The sequence below is a fragment of the Odocoileus virginianus genome, unplaced genomic scaffold (assembly GCF_023699985.2).
Source record: "Odocoileus virginianus isolate 20LAN1187 ecotype Illinois unplaced genomic scaffold, Ovbor_1.2 Unplaced_Scaffold_6, whole genome shotgun sequence".
Taxonomy (NCBI): domain Eukaryota; kingdom Metazoa; phylum Chordata; class Mammalia; order Artiodactyla; family Cervidae; genus Odocoileus; species Odocoileus virginianus.
In genome coordinates, this window is record NW_027224268.1 from 3,160,351 (window position 1) to 3,180,184 (window position 19,834).

A 19,834-nucleotide genomic window follows, 5' to 3' on the forward strand; every position below is an offset into this window, starting at 1 on the left:
TATCTTTTAAAAATAAATATTTAAGAGCTTTTTAGAGTCTTTGTTTTGGATGGAGCTTTTCAAAGCCTGCTATATTGGTGCCTGTTGGTAGAAGCTGACTCCTGCTGTCCGCTTCTTGGGTGCAGATGCAGCATATTCTTTGGGTGTATTTTAGTCGTTTTTTTATGCTGAGATGAATAGGCTATTTGAAGTGAAGGGAGGACTGGTAGTTCCTGTTGGAATAAAAGGATCATAAATCTGTTCATGCCAAACTGTGAACACAGTTAGACAATGCACTGAAGGCAATTTTTATTTGGTAATTACTGTCTTTGTTCAGAAGCTTTGCCAAAGCTGATTGAAAAGCTCCCAGAACAAAACAGTGAAAGGATAAATCTCCCTCATTCGCCTAAACTGCATTTGAATTATTCCTGTCTTTTGTGACACTCCAGTTTTTCTTTTTAAACAAAGGGTTAATGGGCTCTTATCTTGTATATTCAAAATCAAGGGGGATGGAAGAGGATAGTTATCTCCTATCTTCCTAATCTTGACTAAAGGGTTGGAATGAGACCAACAGATTTTCCCTTTGAGAGCTTTGCCTTTATGGCTGCCTCCTCAAAGAGCAAGAGTCAGCAAGTGAGTCAAATGGCTAGAGACTCTCCTGAAGATAGGAGGAATGAATGAGCACGCTGAAACATCCTCCCACTAAAAGTGAGTACACAGAATGCCCAAATCAGCAAATACTCTCCTTGGAAGCACTGTGAATCTCTATTACCATATCATCAACATACAGGTATCTGGCTCTTTAAGGCATTCCCTTAGTGTTTCAGGATGTCAAAGATGAGAGAGGGAGGGAGGGAGGGAGAGGGAAACTAGGAATGACTAGTATGGTCACACTCAAGACTTACACTCAAGTTTGTAGGTAAAATAAAGTCTTCTCTATCTTGTTGAAAGACCCATTATTCAATTCAAAGAACATTTATGGACAGAGGGAGGAGACAAGATGACTTGAGCTCACCTGCTCTCATGAAAACACCAAAATCACAACTAACTGCTGAACAACCATTGACAAAAAAGACTGGAACCTACCAAAAAAGATATTGTACATCCAAAGACAAAGAAGTCACAATGCGATGGTAGGAGGGGCACTTTCCAGATATAATCAAATCTCATAACTGCCTGGTGACCAACCCATAAACTGGAAAAATAACTATATCACAGAGGTTCTCCCACAGGAGTCAGAGTTCTGAGCCCCGTGTCAGGCTCCCCAGTCTGGGGTTCTGGCATCAGGAGAAGGAGCCCCCAGAGCACTTGGTTTTGAAGGCCAGCAGGGCTTGAGTGCAGAAGCTGTGCAGGCCTGGGAGAAACAGATTCCACTCTTGGAGGCCATGCACAAGTTTTCATGTGCACTAGGACTCAGGGCAAAGCAGTGACACCATAGGAGACTGAGCCAGAACTACCTGCAGGTCTTGGAAGGTCTCCAGGAGCAGTGTGGGTTGGCTGTGGCTGGCTGTGGAGGCAAGGACACTGGTGGTAGAGGCTCCAGGGAAAACACATTGGCATAAGCTCTCCCAGAGGCTGCCATTTTGGCATTGAGAACTGGCCCCACCCAACAGCCTGCAGGCTCCAGTGCTGGGACTCCTCAGGCCAAACAACCAACAGGGTGGGAACAGCCTCACCCATCAGCAGACAGTCTGCCTACAATCATACTGAGATCACAGTCACCTTGAAAACACACTCCTTAACATGGCCCTGCCCAACAGAGGAACAAGACCCAGACATAGACTGGCTGAATGGATACAAAACAAGACCCATATAAATGCTGTCTACAAGAGACCCATTTCAGATCTAGGGACACATACAGACAAGGCAAGGGGATGAAAAAAGGTACCAAGGGGAAACATGGAGAGTAGTGATAAATTAGGAGTTTGGGATTAACATATACACACTACTATATAAAATAGATAATCAGCAAGGACCCACTGTACAGCACAGGGAACTCTACTCAATATTCTGTAATAATCTATATGGGAAAATAATCTGAAAAAGAATGGATATATGCATATGCATAACTGATTCACTTTGCTATACACCTGAAACTAACTCAACATTATAAATCAACTATACTCCAATGTAAATAAAAGTTAAAAAATGGAAACAAAACAAATAAAAAAACCCCAACAACAACAAAGAACACTTATGAAATACATTGTATGTTCCCAAAGTTACTTTCTGATGGTCTAACGTTGCTAATAATCTAATTGGCCTACATGGTACTTATTATGTGGTTCTGGTTGGCCAGGAAATATTGGAAGATGAAGATACTATGTGAAAAGACAGTCATTTCAACTATTAATTGATACTTACTTTATGGTAGTCATTGGAGGTAAAACATGAGTAAGCCACAGCCTCTCCAATGAGGAGATTGATAATTAAACATTATCAGTGTGATTGTGTCAAAATATTTATTATTCAAATACAGGTTGTTCAGGGAAGCAAAAGTCGACATAATACTTAAAAAATACAATAAGGAAAAAAAAAATACAATAAGGAACTGACTACTTGGTAAAATCTGTCCCCAACCAAGCATCCCTCTTTGATACTAAGGCATATCCCTGCCTATTGGGTCAGTGTCTTTGGTAATGTCAACCAAAACAATGCGGAGGTCTGCCAACAAGAGTTTATTTGGGGTCTTAAGAAGTGCAATTTGGGAGAAACAGAGGGTTCTGGGTAAGAGCAAGAATCAGAAGCTTATAAAGGTGAAAGTCACAAAGATGTTTTCTGACACAAGAAAAGAAATATTTGCCCTTAAGTGTAGGCTGCAACGAGCCGTTTTAGGGTAAGTATCCAACAAGTATCTTGAGTTTCTGGAACACTGTCCAGATGTTGTAGATGACTGTGTTAAGACAATGAAAGGTCAAAAAGGTCAAATTCCATCAGGGCTAAAATGTACATAAATCATACATCCTCAGTGGCCTCCTGGCTCCATTTTAGAGAGCTCTCTTAGCAACACTGACTCCCATTTTTATTTGCCTTTCACACTAGTCAGTATTTGCAGATTAAGATCTTAAATCAAAAGCAATTAAATTTGGCTAATGTTAACTGGTGCCTATTTTATGCCAGTCATTGGTGGTACAAGTCACATCCTTTCCATTAAAGAGTTCCTAACGTAGCGAAGGAGCCTAGTGTGTTATTACGTGTGGGTATTGTAAAATATGACAAAATAATACAAGTAGTTTTTAACTGAAATCACATAGCTTGTTAACAGGAAGGAGTCTGCAAAGCTGATGATGCAGGAGAATGGCTCAAATTGTTGGCAAAGCCAAAATAAGAATGCTGGAGTTAACATTGGAAGAAGAGAAAATGAACAAGGATGTTATGGAATACTGTCCAGGATGAGAGTTATTCAGAATGGCTGTCTTGTGTCTATTTCTCACTCCGAAGCAGCAATTTCACCCTGCTCTCCAAGTGAAGGTTAACAGAACACAGCACCCCAAAATATGCCTCTTTGGCATAAAGATTATTTTGAGCTATTTTGGAGAAAAAGCAGACACAATAAAACTCTAAAAAGAGGATAATTTACTCTTCTGTAAGGGAAATTTACATTTATAAAGGAAATCTCCATTTGTAAGGGTGTCTCCCTTTCTGTGGCTTCCTTGGTGGCTCAGTGGTAAAGAATGGGTCTGCCAATGCAGAAGATGTGGGTTTGAGCCTTGGATCAGAAAGATCCCCTGCAGAAGGAAATGGCAACCTGCTCCAGTATTTTTGCCTGGAGAATCCCATGGACAGAGGAGCCTGGCGGGCTACAGTCCATGGAATTGCAAAGAGTCAGACATGACTGAGCATGCAAGCACGCACACACTCCCTCTCAATATTAGGAAGAGAAACAGTTACCAATGGAGAGAGTAGCCTTATACCTGTTTACCATGCTTTTCCTGGTCACCTCCCACAACTGGTTCCCCATCCCTTCAACATCTTTCTTTTGTCTTTAGCTGAAGACAGTTATTTCAGGCGGTGGCTTGGACTATGTTTACTCAGTTTTCCTAGGTCTCTCCCATATATATAGGAGGTATGCATGTTCTGAGACTTTGTTTTTCTCTATTATTAACCTGTTTTTTCTGATGGGGAGGGGGTCTCAGCCAAGAACCTAGAAGGGTAGAGGGAAAATTATTTTTCCTTCCTTACAATGTCAGAACATGGGGTCTGGAAAAAAAAGATTTGAATATCAAGAGTTTTAGAGAGGTCTTTGGGGGAAATTGATGAAATATTTTTGTAAAGTCCTTCTTTGTGACTGTGCCTAAAAGTCAACTGTGAAGAGAGGGCCAAACAAAACCATCATACAATTATGGTCAAAGAAAAATCAACACTTGTCACTGTTGTTGATTTTAAGAATATATGGCAATTACATTGAATTTTTAATATAAAATTGTTTTGCACAATGTATACAATTATTTTATTTTTTTAAACAATTTTTTTTTCAGAAAGAAATTCTAAAAAATAAAAAGAAATTCTAGTTTAATCTTTTTTTCAATACTTACTATGACATTTTAGTACTTACTATGACATTTGATTCCTATTTTAGATTTGTTTTAAATGATGTTTTTGAGATATAAATTATCTGTGGATAATGAAGGCTTCCAATATTTATGAAACAATATGATAAACATGTATAAAGAGATAAGCACAGACAAAAATAGAAGAAGAGTTGGAACTGAAGGATTCTACTTTTGAAATAAACCCTTAGGCATGCATGTTTCCTGTGGATACTTTACTGCAATACTCTTTTGAGTTAGATGCTGTCAGGGTTCAACCTGTAGGAAAGTGACAGTGATGATGACTCTTAACGGGAGCTTTGCCTCCTGACTCTGACATGTGATTTGACCCTTTGTTCTAAGACTGACAGTTCCACCATTCACATTATCCTAGATCACCTCCATATTTGCCAGATCATTCAGGGTCTTGAGGAATGCAGGTTCCTAAGCCACTTCTCTCTCATTGCGAGAACTGACAAACCAGGGAAAGAGTGGAGTGTTTGCTGGTAATTTTAGAAAGCCTTCTCCAGGGACAAGCATTTGTATTCATTCCAATTCCTTTCCTCTACGTTTTAAAAGTCTTGATTCTGAGTGATGGAAATCTGAGATCTAAAAGAGGCTGACTTTGGCAGTAACATTGGATTGGACAATCATTTAAAGTGCTGGTATTTCATTCCTCACAGTGAAGTGGAGATGGATGGATAAAACAGTCTTGGACTCCAGTGACTAGAAGCAGAGCAGATGCTCCTTCACACGTGTCATATCAGAGTTACTTGGAGCTCAGAGTTGGGAAAACTGACCTGGTAATGTTACATTGCTCTTCTGCAAGCTTTTACCTCTGCCATCTTACTCCTTTTTTCCTTTTTTGTTGGTGACTCTCTAGATGTTCTATTCCAACTGCTATTAGGCTGTGGAAAATGGATGGAACTAAGCCCACGTGCCACAACTACTGAGCCCATGTGCCACAATAACGGAGCCCAGGTGCCTAGAGCCTGTGCTCCACAACAAGAGAAGCCACCACAATGAGAAGCCTGCACACCTGCAACTAGAGAGTAGCCCCCACTTGCTGCAACTAGAGAAAGCCTGTGCACAGCAACGAAGACCCAGTGAAGCCAAAAATAAATTAATTACCTTAAAAAAAAGACACATTCATCCTACAACCCTAATATTTCTGGCTTCCATTGAGACCAATCAGTACAGAGTCACATTGCAAAAAAAACCAAACCGACATTTTAAAAAGTATGGAAACCACATGTAACTTCACAGAAGTCTCTTAGACTAAGGGCAAGATGATTGAGAGCACACAGCCAAATTTCTACAGCTCACCGGAGACATCCACCTCTGCAGTGTCACTCGGCACAGGGTGACAGCTTCAGCCCCAACCCCCCAGAAACTCTTGAAACTCTTCCCTGAAGGTCCCTGGCTTGTCTCCACCTCACAGCCTTTTCCTTTCAGAATTATGTCTTCCCCAAAACAGCTCCTGCTTCTCCAACATCAGGCCACCTAGCCTTTCCTTCTTCCTGGCGCCCATCTTGCTGCTCCAGGCCCAGGAAACAGGAACAGCTGTGAAGATGATCTTACCGTCGTGGTATCTTAATACTATTGGACTCTGAACCGTTTGTCTCTGTTAGAATCCCTTAAGGGAATTCGGCCATTACCTTGAGCAAACATCCCTTGAAAGTGGCTTTTCGCATGACAATGAACGTCTTCCTGAAGTCTCTCTTCAAAGCAGCTCCTCAAGGACCAAGTAGTAAAGATGTTTGGCATTGCAGGCTTTAAGGCCTCCATTGCGCCTACTCAACTCTGCCATCATGGCTGGAAAGCAGCCACAGGCAACATATTCATTAAGGGTGGCTCTATTCCAAAGAAACTTTATTTGCAAACAGGGTAGTAAGCCCTGCTTCTCAACTTCTCTATAGGGCTTCTCAACTGCATCACTATCACCTTGGGAACTTTGGAAACTCCTGGCTCTCAGGCCACGCCCAGACCAATTAAATTAGGATCTTGAGGGTCGGGGGGTGGGACCTCAGCGTCAGTATTTTAAAATTCCTCAGGTGAGTCCAATGTGCAGCCAAAGTTGAAAAGACCTGCTGTAAAACTGCTCGGCAGTCCTGCCGCAACAGGAGTCCCCAAGCTCCGGGATCTAATATCTGATGATCTGAGGTGGAGCCGATGTAATAATAGAAATAAAGTGCACCGTAAGTTTAATGTGCTTGAATCATCCTGAAACCATGCCCCCCAACCCCAGCCCGTGGAAAAGTTGTCTTGCGTGAAAGCAGTCCCTGATACCAAAAAGGCTGGGGACCCCTGCCGTAACCAAACCTGAAGCATTGAGATTCCCCTGGTCCTGAGTGGGCTGCACATGTGCATAGATATTAATCCTCCCCGTTTCACAATGGTCACGGGGGTCTCCTGTGAACGGCTCTGCTGCTTGATCCTATGTTAGAGTTACTAAAATTCCTTGAACAGGAATAAGGGGAGCATTTTTTTTTTTGATAAGGCTAAATTTAACTATTCATTCTCTTCTAAACTGAGAAATATCAATGCATTCCACTGACACTTCTTGCTTCTACATGCTACATTTAAAGCTGTGATTTTAACAGGAATGTCTCTCGAGTGAGATGAAAAAGAATGTGGTTATTTCCTGCAAGTAAATCAGAAATTCACTCCTGGGTCCACAGCTGTGCTTCTTTTCAAATCTTCCAGGGCACATCTGAGTTGGCCCCAGTGGAGGATTGCATTAGACTCATACTTCCCTGTTTTCATTAGAACCAGGTTCAAGCAGATTAAAATGTTTAAGTCATTCTGAGATCCACTTGCTCATAACCATTTTACTTGAAGGACAATGCTTTCTAGAGACCCAACACTTCATGGAGAGTACTCCATGGTACCTGAGGTGCTGTTTCCCTGCTATCACCAAAGAAAAGCCTTGCAAGTAGCCATTACCCATGAGACAAGTCGCTGCTCTCCCCGTCCTTGGCTGAAATGAGCTCTCAATGTCTTAGAAACACTGACCTAACAAGAAGGTACTTCCCTCAGACTTCAGAGCTAGCAAAAACACGTTGTCCAGTATAGAGCTAGGATCATGAGGATCCAGGGGAGAATAAACATCTGTGCATGTCCCTCTCCCCCTCCTCTTGGTTCATGGAGCGTGTGTTGGCTTGGAGACTTTGGGTTGAATCTCTGCAAAGCCCACTCATGGTCTCACATGCAATTAGCTCATGGCACATGCCCTCCCAGGCCTCAGTGGGTTGACTCCAAAAAGGTTATGAGTTTATTAATGCAGGCTCAAGGACGGCTAAGGATCCTTGCAGAAAAGAGGGCAAGTTGAATGTATTTTGACATCTCAAAAGGCCTGAAAAATTTCTCATGACAGCAATGACTCAAGGTGGTCCTCTCCAAATTTTCAGTTCTTTCCATGGCAGCTCCAGAAGGAACTTAAGAACAGTGACCTATTTGGTGGTGGCTTGGCAGGGCCTCAGAGATATGTTGGCAAATGAATTGATATTATCTTGGCAAAATATTATAGGTGCACATAAAAAAAGGGGGAGGGAATCTGATGGAGATTGGGGAGGGAAATAAAGCTGCCCGACTTGTGAATGTTCCACTCACACTCTTGCTCTTGGCACTGCTATTGAGTCCTTTGGATTCCCAACTTGAGTGGCTTGTGTAGGCCTAGAATTGGACTGGGCATTTTTCAATGACTAACTCTGACCTGAGTGAGGAACTGAACTATAATAGGAGTAGGAGAAAAGTATACTGCAGAGGGTAATAGGTGCTATTAGTATCTTTGCACAAAATTTTTTAGAAGACTCGCTTTCTGTTCTTTGTTTAGTCAAGGTTCTTTTGTGGTTTGTGGGAGGGCAGAAATTTCTAGACACCTGGCCATATCCAGAGAGAAGCAGCCCCAGTCTTCACAGTCTTCACAGAATCCACATAAGACAGCTTTTTTTCTGGCCCTGACCAAGTTCTTCACTCAGTGGCAGGGGATGCTGAAACCAGACCCATAGGGTTAGCTGTATTGGCAGAGGTTGGCCTAATTCACAGGAACTTAATAGCTGCCTAGAGAATCCACCCACAACATGAATGATGTCATTTAATAAGCACCAGCATTACTGGATAAATAACTAAACTAAGTGGCAGGATCCCATCAAAATCAGAAACAGAACAAGGATCTCTCCACCATTATATTAGTTAATACAATTCTAGTACAGATATAGGAACATTATTATTGACAAAGAGAAAACAAAAAGCATTATTTGGAGATGATGTAATTGTCTATCAAGAAATCCCAAGATAATTAAAAACTGGTTATCTTTATTGATATTTAGTAAAATAGCTGGTTAAAGATAAGTGTACTAAAGTAGCAGGCTTTCCTGCCCTCCCCAAAGTAGCTAACAGAAAAATATACGAGGTTTTGCTCCATTTCAAAACATACAGATACAATGTTAATGTTAAAAATGAATATATGAAAAATAAATGAAAAATTGAGTATATCAGGAATGTAACAAAATTTACTGAGAGTTCAAATAAAACATATATATAAAATCACAAAAATAAATGACTATATTATCCCACATAACAGGGTGAGAAGAATAACTATTACAGAAGTATGTTTTTTTCCAAGAAAGCATATTGCTTTAGCACAACTCCAAGAGTAGTTACTTGAGCTGCACTGCTAGATATTAAAGCACAATGTAAATTTTAAAAAATTATGTCAGTGGATTCTGGTTCAACAGTATCTTTAGAGGAAGATGCATTATTTTATTGTTCTACTCTTTGCGTGTATGTACACATAGCCACACATATTAAAAAAAAAATAGGGACAGGAACATCATGACATTAGCATGAAAATGGATATATTCATCTATGGAAACAAAGCAATTATAAAGAAAGAATCCTAGTATACAAGATAAGATAATATAGTATACAAGATAAGATAATATATAATAAAAGAAGCGTTATAACCCAGTGGTCAAGAGATAATTCATCAAAGAGTTAAAAATAATTGACTGGAGGAAAAGGGTTATATCTAGGTTTCATATCCTATAAAGAACAAAATGCAAATGTTTTTAAGAATTGCAAAAAACAGTGGGAAATGTTAATGATTGACTGAATTGGGGAAGGACCTTTTAAGCATAAGTCAGAGAGAAAAGTTAAAAGGAATAAGACTATTACAGAATAAGGAAATAGGATTGTTTCCTTAAGAAAATAAATTAAATTATTATATTTGACTATTAAAGATATAATTCATTTTTGTCAAAAAGATTATAGATTTATAGTAAGATATATATCTATAATTTCAAAGTAGGGTTTCTCCCAGCACTGAATGGATATTTTAACTTTTAGAATCAATGTTTCATATCATGTTTTAAGATTAGAGCATAAAAACTATATTCTTTGCAATTAATAAAATAATTCAACAAAAGTAATTGTGATAAAAGTTTCTAACAAACCAGGAATAAAAGAGAATTTCCTTTATCTGACAAGTTATATATGTTATCAACCTTTTTAGCAGATATCATACTGCATCAGAAAGTGTGGAATCGTTCCCATTTACAACAGGATTGAAAGAATAAACTCATTGGTCAATTCTGCACTGGAGATTCCAGATAAGCAAAGAAATAAGAGGTCTAAGAATATTTTAAAAGGCGATAAAACAATCCTTATTGGTAAACAATATGATTATCTCCATAGAAAATTCAAGAGATTTTAAAACAAACTTTTAGACTGATAACAAAGTTTGGCAATGTGCTGGATACAAAACCAACATATTAACATTTTTTGCATTCTTACACATAGTAATAACCAATTAGAAAATGTTTTCAAATAACGTTCTCATTTTTCATAGCTACAAGAAGTATGTTTCATAGCTATAATACCTAAGAATAAATTTATACAAGATGTGCAAAACCTTTTATGGAGAAAATTACAAAAAAACAGCACCAAAGAATATAAAAGATGATAATATATGTAGAGATATAACAGGTTCATGGAAGACAAGACAAAATGAGGAGGATGACACTTGTCCCCATATTAATCTATAAATGCCATGGAATTAAGATTAAAAGTCCAACTGAGTTTCCTAGGAAAGATGACAAGCTGACCCTAACACTTGTATAGGAGAGAAAAGAGCCCACAATAGTCAGGACTCTCCAGAGAAACAGAAGCAATGGGATACAAAAAGAGAGGTATTATGTGGAATTGGGAACTGGCTCATGCAATTATGGAAGCTGAGAAGTCATACACAATCTGCTGTCTGCAAGCTTGAGGCTGAGAAGAGCTGGTGGTTTAATTCCAGTCCAAAGAACCAGGTCCTAACTAAAACACACAGGCAGATAGGGAACAAATCATCCCTTCATTTGCTTTTTTGTTCTATTTAGGCCCTCAAGGGACAAGACGATGCCCACCCCCACTGAGGGTGGTAATCTACTGAGTTCACCAATATACCCTCACAGACACACCCTGGAACAATGTTTAATCTGGCCACCCCATGGCCCAGTCAAGTTGACATAAAATTAACCATCACAATAGCTAAGACACAGCCAGAGGGCTTGCTCTCCCAGATACTTAGACTTATAAATTATTTACTTATTAATTACTTACTAATAGTAATGTAGACAGCAATGCTATTTGAGTTGGACAAAATAGGTGCCAGGCACTTACAGAGACTTAATGCTGCACAGGGAGGACCTTACAAATCAGGGTAGAATGCATGAACTAGTGAAGAAATGAATCTGGGAAAATCAGTTATCCTTCTGGAAAGAAAATTAAGTCACTATCTTACACTTTGCAAAGACAAATTCCAGACCATCCAAATGTACAAAAGAAACCACAAAAACATCTGGAAGAGAATAAAGGAAGACCTCTTTATGACCCTGAATAAATCTTGTAGATTTCATAGATAAGCACAAGGAAAAAAAAAAACCTTAATTAAGGAAAAAGTAGACAAATATAACTACGATAAAATGATAAACTTAAATACAACCAAAAAATACCTTTAACAAAATTTAAAAGATAAGTCATAGCCAGGAAGAAGATACTGAGGGCGTATAATCAGCAAATGTTGTTGTTGTTCAGTTGCTCAGTCGTGTCCCACTCTTCGCAACCCCATGTCCTTCACTGTCCTTCACTGTCTCTCAGAGTTTGCTCAAATTCATGTCCCTAGCAAATGTTAGTATCTAAAATATATAAAAGTATTTTTATAATTTGTCAAGAAAGAGACAAATATCCCCCAATGGGCAAAATATACCAAGGAACACATTCAAAGAGGAGGAAATATGAGTCTCAAATAAATGAAAAGATGCTCTATTTCTTTCGACATGTAGAAAATGCTATCTCATAGCCAAGAGATTGGCAAAATGAAGAAAAGGGAGGTTTTATACACTGTGGGTGTAAATGTTACTTGATAAATCAGGATTGAGAAGAATTTTCTCACTCTACCTTTTGTGGATCTATAACCTAGAAAAGGTCGAGGAAGCATGCACCAGATTTTCCTTTGCAGCATTGTTTATGATAGTGAAAATTAGAAATAACTCACATGTTCATTAGCAGAAGAACAGGCGAGTCAATTGTATTTTATTCAGTAACAGAATATTATCAAGCAGGTAAAAAAGAGGGAACTAAATCAACAAGGGTAAGACTCATCAAAACGATGAAAGAACAGACAAGCTGTTGAAAGGTGCCCCATATGATGCCATTTTCAAAACTATGATCTTATTATGAATACATGCATATATGGTAATAGGATAAAATATGCAAAAGGTTGATACCAGATGGGGTAACAGTTATAGGAAGAAAGGGAATACATCAAAAGGTGGATATAGAGAACATCAAAATGCTAGTATCTGATGGATCTGAGTGTTGAGGGTGTGGCTGGGTGTCAGTTATATACTCTCTAGATTAATATATGTTTGAAGCATTTTATAACAAAAATGGGGAAATTGTTGCCTGTACTTTAAAAATTTCTTCCTGCTTGTAGAAGGTTTATGGTAGGAATCTTATTTCCCCTGAAACATCATTTGCCATCACCTTTGCTCCCAAACAACAGTGATTACTTAACTTCTTCTATAACTTGGACAACTAATAGTTTCTCAATCTTATATACAGTAAAAATAAAAACATCTTTAGAAAACTTTACTAGTCTTATTTACCATGATATAAATTTTAAGCTAAAAACTGTGCCTTTGCTGTGCAAACATAATTTTAGATATGCATGCTTTCCTCTTTCTAGGCCTCAGCTCTACAAATGGTAGCTTCTAAGTCTGTCCTGCATAGAAATTCCAGGGCTACCACTTCATGCACCCTCCAAACACCATGACAACTAAATGATTAGGAAGTTCTGGAGTTGCCCCTCTCCATTAATGGCCAGAAATATAACTGGAGAATTATGAGCTCAAGAGTGTATGGAACAAAGCTAATTCCATCTATTCCATGTATGCTGTGAACAAAAAACATCTTGGCCACAGTTAATGCGTAGCTTCCATCTGGCATTTTTCATATTATGTAAAATTGTTATGTCAGCAACAGATGGTAGAGCTAAGTGTTAGGAGATCTTACTTATGCCCAACTATCAGGTTTGCAAATCTGAACATTAAACAGTTTGCAGGTCTGTGGAAATGCATGAGGTGCTAGATTTTCTCCTGTTGTGCTTGCAGACTTGCAAAATATTAGTTTTTTGCCTCTTTCTCCTTTCCTCCTTCTTAACAGTCCTTGATTTTGTTTTGATATCCCCATCTGAGTTCCTGAGCTGACTCCTCCACCATTAGTTCAGCAAGCCTTTGGCACATGTTTTTGGTAACTTGAAGATGGACTTATAAGCTTGTACAAGTGAAGTGTTTGTATCTCTATTTCTCATCTGATGCAACCAAAGGAGATAATAGATGTGATTTCTTCCAGAAGCCACTTAGTGACCATGAGAAAACCTCAGCTTTATGATGAAATTAGCGTGAGGACGGTGGAAGGAGACTCAGAGAAAGCGTGAGTCTTTAACCTTATCAAACTGTTGATTACCTACGAACTGCCCAACCTCTGGGCACGGTGTTTGTCAGACGAAATATTTTCTTGTTCAAGCCTGTGAGTCAGGATTTCTTTTCCTTAGATCCCAAAGCACCCTGCTAAAAGATAGAGAAACCTTAATATTCATTAATTTAGAAGTCCTTTGCTATAAAATTCATGAAATACAGTTGATCCTTGAACAAAGCAGGGGTTAAAGGCACCAACTCTCTGTGCAGTTGAAAATCCACATAACTTACAGTCTGCCCTCCATATGAACAATTCCTCTGTATTTGCCATTCTATGTCCACAGAGTCTACCAACCACACACAGATGGTGCAGGACTGTAGTATTTACTACTGAAAAAACTCTGTGTGTAAGTGGACCTGCGGGGTTCAAATCCATGCTGTTCAAGGGTCAACTACAAAGAAAAGGAACCATAGACCTGGATCAAGAGCATTTTTGGAAATTATAATGGTCAGGATGGGATAGGTTATGCTGCAGTAATAAACGCCCCCAAATCTCAGTCGCTCACAACAGCAAAGGATTATTTCTAGCTAGTGGGAACAGTTGGGTTGGCCAACACCTCCACTGCATATTGTCCTCACTCCAAGCCCTAGTCTGATGGAACTACTTCTATCTGAATCGTGGCTGGTCATCATGGCAGAGGCAAAAGTGCATAGCAAATCACCTGCCAGCTCTAGAACCTCTGCATGGAAGTCAAGTGAGACAGATTCACTCTAATTGCATTGGCCAAAGCAACTTAATATGACCGAGCGTGATGTTAATAGGGTGGGGAAGGATGATCCTTCCCTATAGAGTGCTAGTGACAATGAACACAGAAAACTTGCCATATTTCCAATGAACTTCCATTCTAATTCTGCGTCCCTATACCCAATAACACACAAACTTAAGAATGAACAGTTCAGGGACTTCCCTGATGGTCCAGTTGTTGAGACTCCACACTTCCACTGCAGGGGCACAGATTCCATCCCTGGTTGGGGAACTAGGGTTCCGCATGTACGATGGCATGGCCAAAAAAACAAAAGAAAAAAAAAAACCTAAAATAAAAAGAGCAGTTCACAGGGCTATGATGTCATTCATGCTTGGATGTAACTGATGATTGATGAGGACAATGTTTCTCAAAATGCATCCTAGTTGTGTGAGACATTGGTAAAGAATGGCTTGCACGGTCTTAGGATTTGGGAAAACACCATATCCTAGATTCTCCCTTGTAACTTGGAAACAGATGGTAATATGTGCAAATCTCTGAGAAGTCTTACAAAATGCTGGACTTTAGTCTCAAACTTTCCAAATCTATTTCATCATGGAGCTTTTAGTTCTTTTCCATAACTTGGTTTGTTTTGCATAATAACTATTGGCATCTCACAGCACTATGTTCCCTGGCTACACTTTGGGCTAGACTATTGTAGTGAAACTGGGCTTGGGGTCAAGTCCAGGGTTTTAGCTCCACCTCTTTCACCAAATAGCCATGTGGACTTGGCACGTCATTTAATTTCTACATTTGTTAAATGGAAATATGTTAGCCTGTGAGCCTCTAGTGTGATCATTAATGTGAATACTCCTTAAATGATAGAGTGTTTTACATATGCCAAGAACCAGCCTTGGACAAACATTTCAAGATCTGTCTTTATCGGAGTCCTAAATCTCTCTGCACTGCCTTTGAGTCGCTTCTCTGAGACTGTGTCAGAATGGGGATAAACCATCTAATGGGCTTGATGTGAGCCGCAGTTCATCTGCTCATTTTTATGGCCGGGCTGTAAGCATCAAGCCCTCCTCTCCCTGATGGTTCCCAGATACAAACCATATATAAGATAGTATCTGGGCACATGCCTTGTAAACTGTGAAGTGTCATACAAATTTCACAATTTATAAACTGTGGCGTTTTTCCCTTATTATGTATTAGTTCTTTTCAAGTTTTGTTATAACCATGAGTTGCCCTTCAAATGCTATACTTATCTCTGAATTCAATAAGGAATTCTCTTTGGACAATTGGAGAATACACACATTGGAGAATACATGCACATTTCCATTCATTCATTCTTGCAGCAAGCACATACTGAGAGTATACATATATATACACACCTACATACATATGTGCACACACATATACAGATATACCTGGTTTTATGTCCTCTTAAAACTTTAAGTTGATTACAATATCCATGAGGTACAACAAAATAAAAGATAAATAATTTGATAATTTGATGAAATGAGAGAAAAACGTAATTAGGGGTGGAAGAAATAAAATGAGTACAGAAGCAATTCGGCTCCCCCCACCACCCATATATCCCATAAGGCACTGTCCTGCTGTTTTGGCCACTGAAAACAAGCTTACCTTAGAGTTTTCAAGGCCAATAGAAAGACTAACACACAGTTCATTGCAGATTTCCTTCGAGGAAAGCTGGGAATGCAAATGATGATTTGCTATATTCCAAGTTTTAAATGCTGACAGCTAATTTAAATTTGTTTAAAAACTGTGCACTAAACAAAATATTTGTGAAAACTGAATCTAGCACATGGGTCTCAAGTTTATAATCTCAAATGTCTGCACTGGGGGAGGGTAGCTTTCATAGAGGAAAGGCTGGGGCCCACTCTATCAAATGGATGTAACACAGAATCTGGGGGAGGGGGAGTGCTATGAACTGAACTGTGTCCCCCTCAAATCCATACACTGAAGTCCCAATCTCAAATGTGATTGTATTTGGAGATAGGGCTTTAGGAGGTAATTTAGGGCTTCCCTGATGGTTCAGATGGTAAAGAATCTGCCTGCAATGCAGGAGACTCAGGTTTGATCCCTAGGTTGGGAAGATCCCTGGAGAAGGGAATGGCAACTCACTCCAGTATTCTTGCCTGGAGAATTCCATGGGCAGAGGAGCCTACAGTCCATAGGCTCTCAAAAGAGTCGGACATGACTGAGCACCTTAAGACTTTCACTTAGGTCAAAGGAGGTCATAAGAGTGGAGTCTTTTTTTTTTTTTTGGAGTCTTAATCCAATAGGATTGGTGGCCTTATAAGAGGAAGGCCATCTCTCTCCCTGTATACACACCAAAGAAACGCCCTGGGAGGACACTGTCTACAAGCTGGAAGAAAGCTCTCACCAGAACCTGGCCCTGCTGGCCCTCTGGCCTAGGACTGCCAGCTTCCAGCACTGAGGAAATCAAGTTCTCCCTTTTGAGCCAGGCAGCCTACAGTATCTCATTATGGAAGCCAGGGTAGAGTAAACCCCGGAACTTAGTCCACCTTCCTAGCCCCTGTGAGGGATGAACTCCTGAGCCCAAGGAAACCCTACCAACAGTGCATTCACCTTTGTAGGATTTTAGAGACATGTTTTAGCAGGAAATGAAAAGGAGAGAAAAAGACTTGGGAAGAGCCTTCTATTTCAAGGCTGGGATCCCAGAGGAAGTGATGGAAAAATTGCTTTCAGATGAGTTCCACTAAAAATATATTAATAATTAGTATGTGATGATAAATGAAAATTAGTTCATGCGAAATACAGATACCGATCAGAAGGCTTCCAATACACCTTCGCGTTATATGACTGGACTTTTCAGACCGAAATGAACGAACCCCAACCTACATTTTCAAGGTCTTCTGTTTCCTCTCTTCTCCCTTCGCTTTTGGTTACAGTCACCTGGCTCTTCAAATATACCTGCAAATACTACCAGATATGTTCCTGGAAGTTAGCTTGTTGTCTTATTTAAAGCATGATTCTAAATCTTGGTTTGAGGATACAAAGTCCAGCTATGACCACTACTCCATGATTTGGGGCAAGTTATTTAATATCATTGTGCCTTAATTTCCTTTACTCCAACATAGGGATGACACTAATAGTACTTACGTCCTAGGGAGTCTGTGAGGAGAAAATGAGTTAATATTTGTAAAACGTCTGCAACATTGCCTGAGAAGGTAAATTTTGTGCGTTTATTAAATAAAATGCCTCTGTGTGTTTGTATGTGCTTTTCCTGCTGCTCAGATGCTTATCCTCCACTTTTTCAGCCCCCGCCCCATGCCTATGACTTTTTAAACAGCTTTATGAAGGTGTGACTGATATGCAATAAACCGCACATATTTAAAGTTTTGACATATGCAAACTTTCCAAAGGGAAAGGTGGGGCGGGGAATAAATTGGGAGTTTGGGATTGACATATACACACTACTATATTTCAAATATAAATAGATAACCAACAAGGACTTACTGTATAGCACAGGGAATTCTACTCAATATTCTATAATAACCTACATGGGAAAACAAATTTGAAAAAGAACAGTATTATGTATAACTGAACCACTTCGCTGTAGACCTGAAAGCAATACAACATTGTAAATCAACTATAATATAAAAGAAAAATTTTTCTAAAAGTTTTGACATATGTATACATTCATGACCTCATCACTACAGTCAAGATAATAAACATATCCCCCACCTCCAAAAGGTTTCTCACGCCCCTTGTAACTCCCTTCTTTCTCCCTGTCTCCTCTTTCCCCACACCTGCTGGTCTGCTTCCTGTCACTATAGATTGGTTTGAATCATCTAGAGTCTTATAACAATGCAAACATAACATAGAGTCTTTGGTGTCTGGCTTCTTTCACTCACTATAATGTCTCTGAAGTTCATCCATATTGTAGCCCCATAGCAGTAGTAGTTCTTTTTTATTGCTGAGTCGTTTTGCATTGTGTGGATAGACTATGATTTCTTTATTGATTACCTGTTGACAGATACTGGGGCTTTGTCTCTTTGTAACAGTTGTTTTCCTAGTGCCTTGAACACTGCCTGGAACTACTGAATACTCGATAAATAATTTTAAATGAATAAATGGAAACATGCCTTTCTGGTGTCCTTCAACTTGTCTTTAAAGCTCAAGTTAGTGCTGCCATGAATACTATGCAGCAATTGAAAACAAACTATGTTTTCAGAGAATATTTGATCATATATAAGGATGCAGATAGATGTTGGGCCATGAAAGGCAAAGCCCCAGAGTGTATAATGGCATAGTATGCATGGAGGACTAAAACAAAAAATATCAATAGATGTCCTCTCTGACCTTCATTTCAGTATTTGCTGTATTTTCCAAAAGTTTGACAATGGCAAGAGAGAAATGATTTTTTTTTCAAAAATGGAATTAAGAATTTTTATTATTTTTAAGAATAATCTGCCTACACGTTACTTCCTCCATAAAGTCTTTACCATCTCCCTCCAGCAGCATCAATTTCTGCTTCTGTAAAGGCAAAATGGCATGTATCAGTCAGTTCTTGCCAAAGTAATACTGCCCAACAAATCACCCCAAATCTCCACGACTTACAGATACAAGCCTTTATTGCTCACTTTGGGGTCTGCAGGTTCGCTAGGTAGGGGGTATGGTGCTTTACTTCAGGCAGAGTTTACCTGGGTTGCTCTCATTCTTAGCCTCAGATCTTCTCCGGATATGGCCTTCTTCTAGAAGACATGAGTGCAAACACATGATGCCTCCCAAAGCTGAGGCTCTGAACTGCCTCAGTGTCCTTCACACTCACGTTCCATGGCCCAAACAAGACACACCAGGTTCATGTCAATATGGCAGAGAATGATTCCTTCCATGGAGACCGGTGGAAGTGGGAGACTAAATACTTGCTGAACGATAATTTAATCTACCACACGACAGAAGACAAAACCCTGGTTTGGGAGGGGGCGGGTTTTCAAACTCGGCTTTGGAAGCTGGCTCCACCATTTAAGAGCTTCCTAGGTGGCTCAGACAGTAAAGAATCTGCCTGCAATGCAGGAGACCCAGGTTTGATCCCTGGGTTGGGAAGATCCCTGGAGAAGGAATGGCAACCCACTCCAGTATTCTTGCCTGGGAAATCCCATGGACAAAGGAGCCTGGTGGGCTACAGTCCATGGGGTCACAAAGAGTCGGACACGACTGAGTGGTTAACACTTTCACACTTGACCACTTAAGGGCCACGTGTTTGGGGGAATTTTATTTAAGCCCCACTTCCCCTTTTGTTGACTGGAGATTATAAACTGCTTGGAGGAGGGGTTGTGAGCTCTGAACAAGATGCGTGTGTGGTAACCAGGGAAGTGTGCCCACAGGCTGCAAGTGGTCAACAATGAAGCACAGCAGAGAGGCAGAGAGACCCTTGCAGGCCCACTGCTGGGGAATGAGAGACTCCTCTAGTGGGAGAGGAAGACTTCCTATTGATCTGGCCCAAGCCTTCTTGGGCCGCACTGCTGAGGGCTCCCTTCCTTTCATCCTCTCCCCTGTGTCAGACGTGTACTGAGCCAGCAGCCTCCCCTTGCCCTCTCCTCCTTCCTCAGCTCTGCCCTGCATAGGT